At 40.0% G+C, this 12500-nt stretch overlaps 1 long non-coding RNA gene across 1 annotated transcript in view; it reads left to right on the top strand.

The window, feature by feature from the left end:
* LOC137616263 (uncharacterized) overlaps positions 1–12500 on the top strand; it is a 250977-nt gene that overhangs the window by 237463 nt on the left and 1014 nt on the right. The window lies entirely within an intron of this gene.

The raw sequence follows: 12500 nt of genomic DNA, 5'->3' as shown, positions 1-12500 counted from the left end.
TCGTCCCAATTAAAACCACTGTTCCTCGCAGAGTTAAACAGTAGGGTTAACGACGCGACCCACTGCTACCACAGATCTCTTTAGTTCCTCTACTTGCTTCGCATAGTGGCGAAAGAACATTCAGGAAGACTTCCAGCCAGTGTATGAACGGAGATGTTCAAAATCCATACAATAAAAGAAATTTAAGGATGAGGCAACTTTCCTCGGATCGTGACCTGCAGGTGTACTGTCAGGATCCGCTCTGCGAATAAAATGTGTGATTTTCGCTCTGAGTTGATTCAGAGATAAATTTGAGCCTGATTTTTCTCCCCTAAATAGTTGACCACCCTTGAAGTCTGAAGTTCTATGAAGATAGACCTTTAGGCATTCTACTGGACATAGAGATGCATCTTCTTTCAGAGGGCAGATTCTCCAAGGACCCCACCTGTTGGTGGGTAACTCATTCTTGGCGAGAAACGTAGGATCCGGAAACAGGTTCAGTTCTCCCCCATCCAGGAACTGAACACGACCTGCCTCTCTCGAGAGGGCTACAATCTCACTAACCCTGGCCCCGGATGCGAGTGCAAATAGGAAAATAACTTTTTGTGTCAAATCCTTTAACGCACACTCTTCATTGCTCAACAGAGAAGCGAAATGAAGAACTTTGTCTAAAGACCATGAAATGGCCTTTGGAGGTGCTGACGGTCTGAGCCTAGCGCAGGCTTTCGGAACTTTATTAAAGATCTCGTTACCTAGGTCGACCTGGAAGGCATATAGAATGGGTCTTGTCAAAGCAGACTTACACGCTGAAATCGTGTTAGCTGCCAATCCTTGACCATGGAGGTGGATGAAGAAAGATAAGCAGAAGTCTGTCGAGATCTCCTGCGGATTCTTCGCCTTGACAAAGGCCACCCATTTTCTCCAAGATGACTCATATTGCCTTCTAGTAGATTTGCACTTATATTCCTCTAGGAAGTCTATGCTGGCTTTCGAAATCCCGAAACGCTTTCTCACCGCTAGGGAGAGAAAATCATGAGCTGCAGGGTCCGGGTTTTCTGTAATGAAGCGCAGACAGTCGACTTCTGGACTCGCTGGGTCAGAACTGGATCTGGTAGCGGTACAAACTTCAGCTGTAGTTCCAATGCCAGGGGGAACCACACGCTGTTCGGCCACTTGTGGGCCACTATTGCCGCTACCCCCTTGAAGGATCTCAGTTTGTTGAGGACCCTCAACAGAAGGTTGTGGGGAGGGAACAGATAAATCCTGGACCATCTGTTCCAGTCGAGGGACATCGCATCCACTGCTTCCGCTAAGGGGTCCTCGTACGGGGACACGTACAGGGGCAACTTCTTGTTGTCTTTCGTCGCAAAGAGGTCTATCTGCAGTTCTGGGACTTGATTCAGAATGAAGGAGAATGATCCTGCGTCTAAGGACCATGCCGACTCTATCGGTGTGAACCTGGATAGAGCGTCCGCTGTCACATTGCGGACTCCTTGAAGGTGAACTGCCGACAGGTACCACTTCTTCTTTTCCGCCAATTGGAAGATGGCCAACATCACCAGGTTGAGAGGTGGTGACCTCGATCCTTGTCGATTCAAGCATCTCACAACTACCTCGCTGTCCATCACCAACCTTATGTGGATCGAGTGACGCGGGGAAACTTTCTTTAAGGTAAGGAGCACTGCCATAGCTTCTAGAAAGTTTATGTGAAAGGTCTTGAATAGCTTGGATCAAGTCCCCTGGACTTTTTTCCGATGAGAGTGACCTCCCCATCCCTCCTTCGAGGCGTCTGAGTGAATTGTCACCGACGGGGGAGGTGGCTGAAGAAGAACCGACTTCTTTAGATGTCTGGCTTGGGACCAAGGCCTGAGAAGAGTACGTAGCCGAAGCGGAACTGGTCTTCTCAGATCTCTTCGCGCGTTTGATGCATAACTTCTCCAAACTCCGGTTGCATCCTTTAGCTGTGCTCTTAGCACTGGGTCTGTCATCGAAGCAAACTGGAGAGAGCCCAGTACCCTCTCCTGTTCGCGTCTTGATATCCTTTCGGAATCTAGAAATCTCTTGACAGAACCCGCTATCTCCTTCCTTTTCTTCGCCGGGATGGAGAAACGGTGTGACAAAAGGCCCCAGTGGATTCCCAGCCACTGGAACTTTTGAGATGGAGAAAGTCGAGACTTTTTTCTGTTGATCTTGAAACCTAGGTACTCTAGGAACTGGATCACTTGACTGGAAGCTTGCAAGCATTCTGTCTCGGATGCTGCCCACACCAACCAGTCGTCCAGGTAGGCTACTACCTGAATTCCCTTTAGTCGTAATTGTTTGAGAGCTACGCTCGCAAGCTTCGTAAAAATCCTTGGGGCTATGTTTAGCCCGAATGGCATGGCTCTGAAGGCGTATAATCTTCGTTGTAGCCTGAACCCTAGGTAGGGGGAGAGTCGACGGTTGATTGGAATGTGCCAATAGGCGTCTGACAAGTCTATAGAGACGGAATATGCCCTCTTGGGCAGTAAGGTCCTTATGTGTTGCAGTGTTAGCATCTTGAATTTGCAATTCACTATGAACTTGTTGAGTGGCGACAAGTCCAGAATGACAGTAACTGCCGGCCGGCAACAGCCAATGTCGGCCGGCAACTACACAAGGTAGTACCCGGCTGCCGGCCACACTTGGCGACCGGCAGACAAGGGCTGACATTAGCCGGCCGGCAAAGGTACACGACCTATGCCAGCCGGCAGCAAAAGAACCAGAGGACTACGACTGCCCAGCTGCCGGCCTCATAGGCCGGCAGCCGGGTCGGGTACAGCACTAGAAGAATAACAGAATGGATGCCGGGATAAGAGTGTACACTACCTCCAAGCCCGGCAATCCTAAAGAGTGCATATAAGGAAGGGGAGAATCTAATTCAAGCTTCCTGACCAATGCCGTCTGGCTCTACAGGCAGGCATGGATGAGGGACCAAGGGAGGTCCGGGCAGCACTCAAAGCAGAAGACCCTTGCCGGCCGGCAGCCCTGCCGGCCGGAAAGGGACTGAGTCAATTCCACATCCTAACCTATTCTAGGTCCAGATGTAGAATGACGTACAGTACTGTAATGGCTAGGCCATTACGGAGATAGAGGGGGAAGGGACAAAAGAGGGTCCTACCAACCTTGCTTTATTGAAGGATCACCCGCAGCCAAGAAACTCATCTTAGCCTAAGGGAGATCCAAGGAGGGAGGCCAGCAATACTTGCCAGCTCCCAGAGAACCAAAGCAAGGAAGGTGTTGCTACTCCCAGGGAAAGAATCTTATCCTCCCCCGAGAACAGCAACAAGGACTAGTCTGGTAGATCACAAAAGAAGGAATCATCTCGTACAGAAACCTTCGGTAGTGACCTAAGGAGGCTAAGCCTCCTATGTCTGTGCCAGGCCAGCGAGGGAGACTCTACCCCAAGCCAGACAAACACAGACTCAGACTAAAAACTCTGTTGTTCTGTCCCTCTTTGAAACCAGACTTACTGGAACAGGAAGGTACAGTAACACCCCAGTATAGTTTTATCGAAAATTAATTCAGATAAACCACTTAGGGATAAGCCCAAGGCTTAAACAGAGGGAAAGAGATTGCATACCTTCTCCGAAGAAAAGAAAGCAACCGGGGAGTATGAGAAAGTATACTAAGGCTCCATAAGCAACTTAGCCTAGGCACCAAGAGAATCGATTACCTAAATCACCGAAACTCACTCGTATACTATCTTGGAAATATTCAACATAATCTTAAATGTATAAAAAACAGCCTAAAGCTTCAATAAAATTTTAATACACTCGGAAAAACCAAAATCATGCATGAAGTACTAAGACCAAACGACTAGGCTACATGGCCTAGCGTAGGCCAGAATTGGCGAATACTTCGCCAAAATAATACTAAAGCACGAAAGGAAATCCTATGTAACGCTAAATAGCTAAAATTTATTAAAGCAAAACAACCGGGAATGTCGCTCTGGCTAACTAAACTTATACCTAGCGAGCGACAGCGTCCATGACGCCTCCGGTAGGCTATGGCTCTTGTAACCAAGATTAATTCTATTAATCACTTTAAAATTACCAAGAGCCTACATTTATACATAAAAGACATGGTACTCAACTTATCAGAGGCCGACGAAGTTGGAGAAGCCATGAAAAGTAGAATAAATCCAAGATTTGCGAGAAACACAGGAAAAAACACCGAGTTGTTAAGCTACGCAAAAAGGAATACAGATGGCGCCAGGATTGGCGCCAGGCACGCTTACGAAACGGTAGATAGGGAGCCTTGGGAGCGGCTCCCCCATTTCTTTCCCGATTTCGTTTCTTGCCAATTGACCCCTGCGATACGTAATCTCTGTTCGGGGTGCAGATTGCCATGTGGCGTGTCAAGAATACGTCCTCTGATATGTCGCGATATCCCTTTCACGAGGGATATTCGCTCCAGGAGTTAGAATTCTGGTACCTTAAGGTAAATTCTCTGGGAATATCGCCGTAGTTGTAATTTACCCTAGGAAGCTACCCAATAGGAACTTCCATCAGGACGACATGGCTTGAGCCCAAAAATATATATATATATTTATATATATATATATATATATATATATATATATATACACAGTAATAACTTGACATACAAGCATGATCCGTTCCAGGACCGAGCTCTTATGTCAATTTACTCATATCTCATGTAAATTTCCCCATATAATATAACTGAAAAAAAATTAATATGCTCCCGTACTCTTAAAACACCCAAATCAATTATATAATAATAGAAAAACATACTTTAAATTGCTATAATACTTTACATACTCTCACAAAATACCATGAATGATTGCTGGACTGTAATCTAGCATAAAATGTGACTTTATTATGGAGTTCTTACCTTTGAGACAGACTGTACCGGCTAACACCGGTGTGCGAAGGTGGAGGGATGGAGGAGGGAAGGAGAGAGAATTGGATGGTACTGTATTTACTATTTCTTACACAGCATAACACTTAAACTTAAAATGAACTTAATTGAACTTAGCTTAATTTTTTCAAATCTTATTCCTATTTTTTTTATATACTTTTTTATGTGTATTTTTTCATTGTTTGAGGAATGGACATATCGTCGAGGTGCTCAGCTCGCAATAGCATGCTAACCCACTCACATGGACACCAAACTCATGTTTTACAATAATTTCATGTTTCACCTCTTGTCGTCATCATACGTTTTTTCTTCTCACTGCCAACATTACCACTTCCTTTCTTAGGACCCATCGCTTATTATAAAGAATGTTCATAATTGTACAGTTAAAATCACGTAAATAATGCAAAGACAACACTGGAGATGTGTACTAAAGTCGATGATCATGTGAAATGAATGAGTGATGCGGGCTTAAAGCACTCCCAAGCGCCCAGCCACTTAGCTTCAGCATCTGTAAGCATGCTCGCATCTAAAGTTTTTGCTCGTATCCCAATGCAAAAATTTGCTTGGCTGCTTGCTCGTCTCTCAAAATGCTCATATGTTGGGGTGCTCATATGTCAAGGTATTACTGTATATATACTGTATATATATATATATATATATATATATATATATATATATATATATATATATGTGTGTGTGTGTGTGTGTGCGTGTGTATATACATGTATATATACATACATACATATATATATATATATATATATATATATATATATATATATATATATATATATATATATCTATATCTATATATATATATATATATATATATATATATATATATATATATACACACACATATATACATACATACATACATATAAATAAATATGTATGTGTGTAAATAGAAAGAGAGTGTTGGCCTCAGTAGAGTTCCGTCTTTCTATATCTTGGGATATTCTCATGAGTGAAGTTGCTAGCCAATGACCTTAATTTTGACACTTCCAAACACACTTGCCGTCTTAAAATTGAGTGAACTTCTGGGGGCTTTGAGGCGTTGTGCCTCGCTCCTGAATCGAACCTATGGCAACAGGCAAGTGGAACTAGTGTCTTTCTACTAAATTACGAGGGTATAAAGATAATTCATTATAGTTCTGTTGAATTAGTAAATTACTTAGCTGTTAGTTACACGAGTTTAGTTGAAATGGCCATAAGATTTCCAACCTTATTATAATCTTTATTTCTTATCAATAACAGCACAATGTATAATATTCAAAATATTTGGTCATTTTTTATTCATCTGCGATGTTATGTCCGCAATAATAATGATTGGAATAATGGACCAGAGTTACACAAAAATTGTGTTACGTTTGCGAATAATGAGAATGTGAATTCACTTCAATATTTTTAAAGAGCGATTCAATTAGGTAAAAAAAGAAACAGAAAACTATTATTATTATTATTATTATTATTATTATTATTATTATTATTATTATTATTATTATTGATGTTGTTGTTGTTGTTGTTGTTGTAACATTCTAACGACAACACTAAAATGATGTAACTAGGAAAGCGATCCACCACTAAACTTTACCCTTTAGTGTACAAATAAATTTCGGAAAGAACTTTACATGAAATTAAATAAACAAAAGTTTATTCATATACTGTAAATACCGACACAAATATGAAACAAAATAACAAACAATCTATTATTGTGCTTTAATATTCTTGCAAACTAAAAAGTAAATACTTAGAAACAGCAGCTGAAGCTGGCAGCCTTCTTGTAAATCAAACACAAGCAAGAAATATCACACAGCAGGAAGTTTGCATCGAGAAACCACGAGAAAGTGTTGCGGTATGAATCTTGGTAATGGCAAATGGCCCATCAGTCGACTCACGAGGAGAACTAATGTCTTTTAGGGCCGTTTCAGTTTTTGGACATTGTGTCAACTTGGGTATCATACTCCCGAAAATGGTTTGCAGTTTACTTTGGTTAGTTACATACCGTTAGGCTCTCTCTCTCTCTCTCTCTCTCTCTCTCTCTCTCTCTCTCTCTCTCTCTCTCTCTCTCTCTCTCTCTCTCTCTCTCTCATAGTTTGTGTATATTTTCCTTATTCATTTATCGTCTTAATGGCTTCAGAATAAGTATAGTTATTAATATATATTGTAATTATATCGTTCCTTTAACACACAAGTTACTTTAACTAACCGATAACTAGAAACAAATTTTTCTTAATGTAAAGAGAAATCATGACGAGAGATTCCAATTCTATAATTGTTAGGTGAATGAAATGTTTGAAAGTGTTTACCCTTGCGTTTAGATTTGTCTAATTTCTTATCCTTTTTAAATCCGAAATATCGAATTTGTTTTTTTTTTCTCACTAACCCTGATAACTCTAACGCCACATAACTTTGAATCATGCAGTCAATTGCAATTTGACTCCTGAGGGATGATAATTGACAATGGTTCATTTAGCTTAATTTATTTCTCCTAACATTGTCCCTCTTCCTAAACAGTTTCCTTTATTTTGGTAAACTCTTTTGTTTTTTATGGATTGTTCTATAGTCTTGACGGTAAATAACTTGATTTTCGTTTGCTCCCTCTATGCTGCAGTCTAACACAAAATCTGACACCGTAAATTTTTGGACATTTTCTCTGACCCCGGCCCTTACTAGATTCGGACCCCAGAAATAGGGCCTTTTTTCAAAAAAATCTCATATATCTTCGTTCATAGTAGGTATTTTGTATTTCATTTCTTTCAGAGCTAGAGGAAAGGATGAAATATTACATCATATTGCACCCTAGGACTGATTTTGGTCTCAGCGGTTTGACTAAGTAATGAGGTGTTAAAGGTCATGAGGGCATAGTCTGGTACTTTTTCTTCAAACAGTTACGGTATCCTGGCAAAAAGTTATCTTGTCCTAGCTGAAAGCTATTTGCTCCTGGCAGGAAGTTAATTTGCCCTAGCAGAAAGCTATTTTGTCCTGGCAGGAAGTTATTTTGCCCTGACAGAAAGTTATTTTGTCCTAGCAAGATGCCATTCTGTCCTGGCAGGAAGTTATTTTATCCTAGTAGGCAACTATTTTGTTTTGGGAGGAAGTTATTTTGTCCTAGCTGGAAGTTATTTTGTCCCAGCAGGAAACTATTTTGTTCCGTGAGAGTTATTTTGTCCTTGGAGGAAGTTATTTTGTTTTATCCTGGCAACATTCCGTCTTTTATGGAAAACAGTAATTAATCGACTTTTAGCTTTCAGAAGCTTGGCTTTCTGCAGTAATTTTTTGAGTACTAATACTGACCTTATACATTTAACTCACTTGTGAGGTGTAGCCTGCTCTTTGTTATGTTTATGCAAGATAGTTAAAGGTCAAGGGTATTTTAGACTGGCTTTGTATAAAACCATTAAGGAAATATTTCCAAGGTAGACAAGAGAGTTTTTGGTGGAAGAGGATGCCTTTGATAGAAGGTATTGGAGAGAGCGCATCAGGTAACCAACCCCTTAATGTGGGGATAAAGGTGATAAAGAATTCAAAAGGGAAACCCTTCTATTGAATGTTGCAACCTAGTCTTTATATTCAAATTATTTTGACTTATTCGTTCCATGAGAGATGAACAAGATTTGTTTTAATCAATCTAAAAATGAATAAATCACCATTAAATAAAAAATTCTTTCGTCTCATGCAAATGAATGACTGAAGTCATCACCCACTTCACTTCTTTCTCAAAAACGATTGTAAATAGAAAATCTGCATTATTGCAATCCAATCTATCAACCTAATTAGCGAAGAAATGCAGAACGGAATTGAATCAATCTTCGTTAGATAAAGATTCTGTTTCTTGAAGAACCAGACGAATCTCTAGACGTTTTCCTTTTTTCTTTTTCTTTCCCTCTTTTTCCCCCCGGCGCAATTATTGGAGAGTGAAATCATTAAGCTCAGGAGGACGATTGGGAAACTGATTTTTATTTCTGGAGGGGACTCGAAGACGGGACTTTTTTCCCTTCTCAGTTCTCAAGGGAAACGAGAAACAAGACTAATTGATCAGAGTGAAATTGTGATCAGAACATGATTTTCTTGCAGTTATTCTCGTCGAAGGCAAACGAATTTGCTTGTGGGGATTTTTTAATGCTATAATACATTTATTACTAGTAAAGGTTTTTTATTGCTAAGATGAAAGTATCGCTGGCGAGGATTTCTTAAATACTAAAATGAATGTATTACTGGTACGGATTTTTTTAATTTCAAATATATATATTATTGGTAAGAGAGTTTGCATTGCTAAAGTAGATGTATTGCTGGTAGGAATATTGTAATGCTAAAGTAGATGAATTGCTGGGGATTAATATGTTAATCATAAAGTAGATGTATTACGATTAAGGATTTAGTAATGCTAAAATAGATATGTTGCTGATAAGGATTATTTGGATGCTAAATGTAATTGTATTGCTAGTAAGGATTATTTCAATGTTAAAATAAATTTATTACTGGTAAGGATTTTTATCCTAAGATAGGTGTATTACTGGTAAGGTTTTATTTTATTGCTACAGTAGAGCTATTGTTGAAAAATATTATTTTAAAAAGTTTTTGATGCTTAGATATATGTATTACTGCTAAGGATGTTTTAATGCTAAAATAAGGACTACTACTGGTGCTAAAAAAAAATAATTGTAGGAAGGATTGTTTTTGTACTGTCATATTGCAATATGTAAATTTTTTTATAGAATTCTGGATTATATTAAGTCATTAACAGCGTTCATGCATAATTATTTTAGAGTTTATCTATCTGATTTTGTTTCTTCATCTTACAAAGTAATGTATTGTAGAAAATAATGTATTCGAAGGATCCATGCCTTCCTTTAAACGTCATGTTTGTGGTCATAATTAAATGGTAATTATATATATATATATATATATATATATATATATATATATATATATATATATATATATGTATGTATGTATGTATGTATGTATATATGTATATATATATATATATATATATATATATATATATATATATATATGATATTTTTCACACTTAATCATGTTTTCCATATATTCAAATAAGACAAAAATACTTTTTAATATCGAATCTCTCTTTGTGGCCCAGTGGTAAATCTCTGTACCTCAGTTTCCTTGGTCCAAGTTTTATTCCTTTGCCAACCTAAAGTTATTATTAGAGAATTAATTCCCCCTTCGGTCTCTGATTCCCAGGTAGAGCGAATTCGATATTAAGAGGTATTTATGGCTTATATATATATATATATATATATATATATATATATATATATATATATATATATATGTGTGTGTGTGTGTGTGTATATAAATATATATTTTTGGACTCGATCATGTCACCCTGATGGAAGTTCCCTTCGGCAGCTTCCTACTGTATAATATTTCTGTGAGTGATATTACAAGAGAATTACCCTCAGGTATCACAGGGTTCTAACCCCTGAAACGACTATCCGAAGATATCGTGTATAATCAGGGACGTATCCGTAGATAACCATAGATATCTGCACCCCCAACAGACTTTACCCAGTCTAGTTAACTATGGGGAAGGATAAGTGAGGAAGCCGTTACATATCTTCTCGCCCTATGGTGCCCTCGTTCGTCACTGATGAGTCATTCCTTTGTTCGTAGCGTCTTCCTGCTTACGTTGTTGTTTTGTTGAGCGCCCATTTTCAGTATTTTTGGAGTGTTTCCTAGTATAATGGCTTCTTCTTCGTCGTCTAAGGTGGTGTCTTTGAAGGAGATGCACTGTAGAGTGCAGATTTGTGCCAGGACCGTGAGGCATCCTTGCGGTCAGGATACTTGCTGAACCCATGCGAAGTGTAGGAGGATGAAGGGTCCAGTCTCGTACTGGGACCCTTGAAATTGTAGCGTCTGCAAGGACCTGTATCATTCTGGGTGGATCTCGAAGGATACCTCAGATGATGACCATGTGTTCTTCCAGCGGTCCCTTCGCACCTGGGTAAAAGGGTTTAAGAAGAACACGGATCCGAAGGTCCCTTACCTCCCCTCTACTGAGAGTGGAGGGATATCCTCTTCCCCAAGGCAGCACCTGATTCGGTTTTGGGTTACTTTCAACCAAATCCCCTCCCAACGGTCCAGATACAGGTTGATGAAGCGTTATGTGCAATGAGCCTACACTCTGAGAGGATGTGTACGGTCTCCTCTCTCCCCCCTGGTAGAGAATTGGCTCTCTTCGCGGTGGAGTTGGACAAAGAACCCCTCCTTTCTAGTGGATGATTCCTACTTGCCGGAGGTGGTTGAAGCAAGTTTGGCGTCCATTAAGGATTCAGTGGTATCTACCACTTCAGCCAACACTACGACAATGGCCTCCCTGTCTACGGTGACGACTACCTCTTCCGTGACAGGAACTGTTCTGGCTTCTTTTCCCACACCATATCCTGCTGGGTTCATGGAGCCACCTCAGTTCCTGAGTACATCGGGTAATTCTATGGATCCGGGGCTTTTGGCTAACATGAAAACCTTCATGAAGAGGAATCAGCAATAATAGCTGATGATGTTTAAGGCCTTGCATGAAGAGATCCAGGCTTTGAAGAAACAAGAGGAACCGACTAAGGATAAAGTCTTGCCTTCCCAGCTACCTTTTTGCACGCAGAAAAACCCCTGGAGGTAGGCTGGCCACGCTGTGCTTCCCGAGGGCACCCTCCACATTGGCAAGGGGTTGGGTTCTAGACCGGTAGCGGATCTGGACTTTTTCCTAGACATTGATGCGTACCCCTTTTGTTACGTGAGGTTAGCTGAAGGGGTTCCGTTGAGGGATGACACCATTCCTAAAGAAATGATCCTCTTGGAACACACAAGGGCTCAACACCTGGCAGTGAAGGAAATGAAGACGGCGGGGTGTATTAATACACAGCTTGGCGCCTTTGGTAAGAGGTTGGCCACCTTCGTGGCTCCGGACACTATGGTATTCCCTTTTACCTCGAAGGGCTTCGTGGCTGTAGAGAAAGCGGGGCATTATCAAATCCGCTGCAATGACGTAGCCCACAGTGCGTCCTAGGGCACTCCTCCAGCTTGTTATTTGCAATGAGTAAACAGTTAGTTTTTGCTTCAGAAACAAAGAGAAATGCAATTAATCTTTTACTTCTAAAGTTCACTTGTGTCTCTCCGACATGATGTTTGTTCCTTCAGTGCTATAATCTATTTGTATAAATGTTGATTAAGCTATATTTAAATATATTTGGGGTGATTAAACCCCCCCCCCCTTTGTACATATATGAATTTGTAGCTGTTTATCAATTTATCTTGTCATAAGTTCCTTAAGGTTCCTTATGTCATATTTTTGTTCCTTGATGTTACCATTCTGTCTGGGTATCGTTGGAATGTATTACTTGTGTACAAAACAATTTTTTTATATGCTATTAATGTTGATTAATTATTATTTTTTGCACTGATTCTTGTGAATAAAAGCCTGTGAACTATTACATGCCTTTTATTTATGCCCTATTATTACTTTAGCGGCAATACATTTAGTGTGCCTCCTTATTATTATCCTTCCTGAATATCATTGTGAAAATTATATTGATAGGTATTTGTTCCAGACGTCTTACCTACGATGCCTCTTTCGGTTTTGGGTTCCCTAGGGT

This window comes from Palaemon carinicauda, chromosome 22 (genome assembly GCF_036898095.1).
Source record: "Palaemon carinicauda isolate YSFRI2023 chromosome 22, ASM3689809v2, whole genome shotgun sequence".
In the NCBI taxonomy this organism is placed as follows: Eukaryota; Metazoa; Arthropoda; class Malacostraca; order Decapoda; family Palaemonidae; genus Palaemon; species Palaemon carinicauda.
This window is presented reverse-complemented; position numbering and strand designations above follow the sequence as displayed.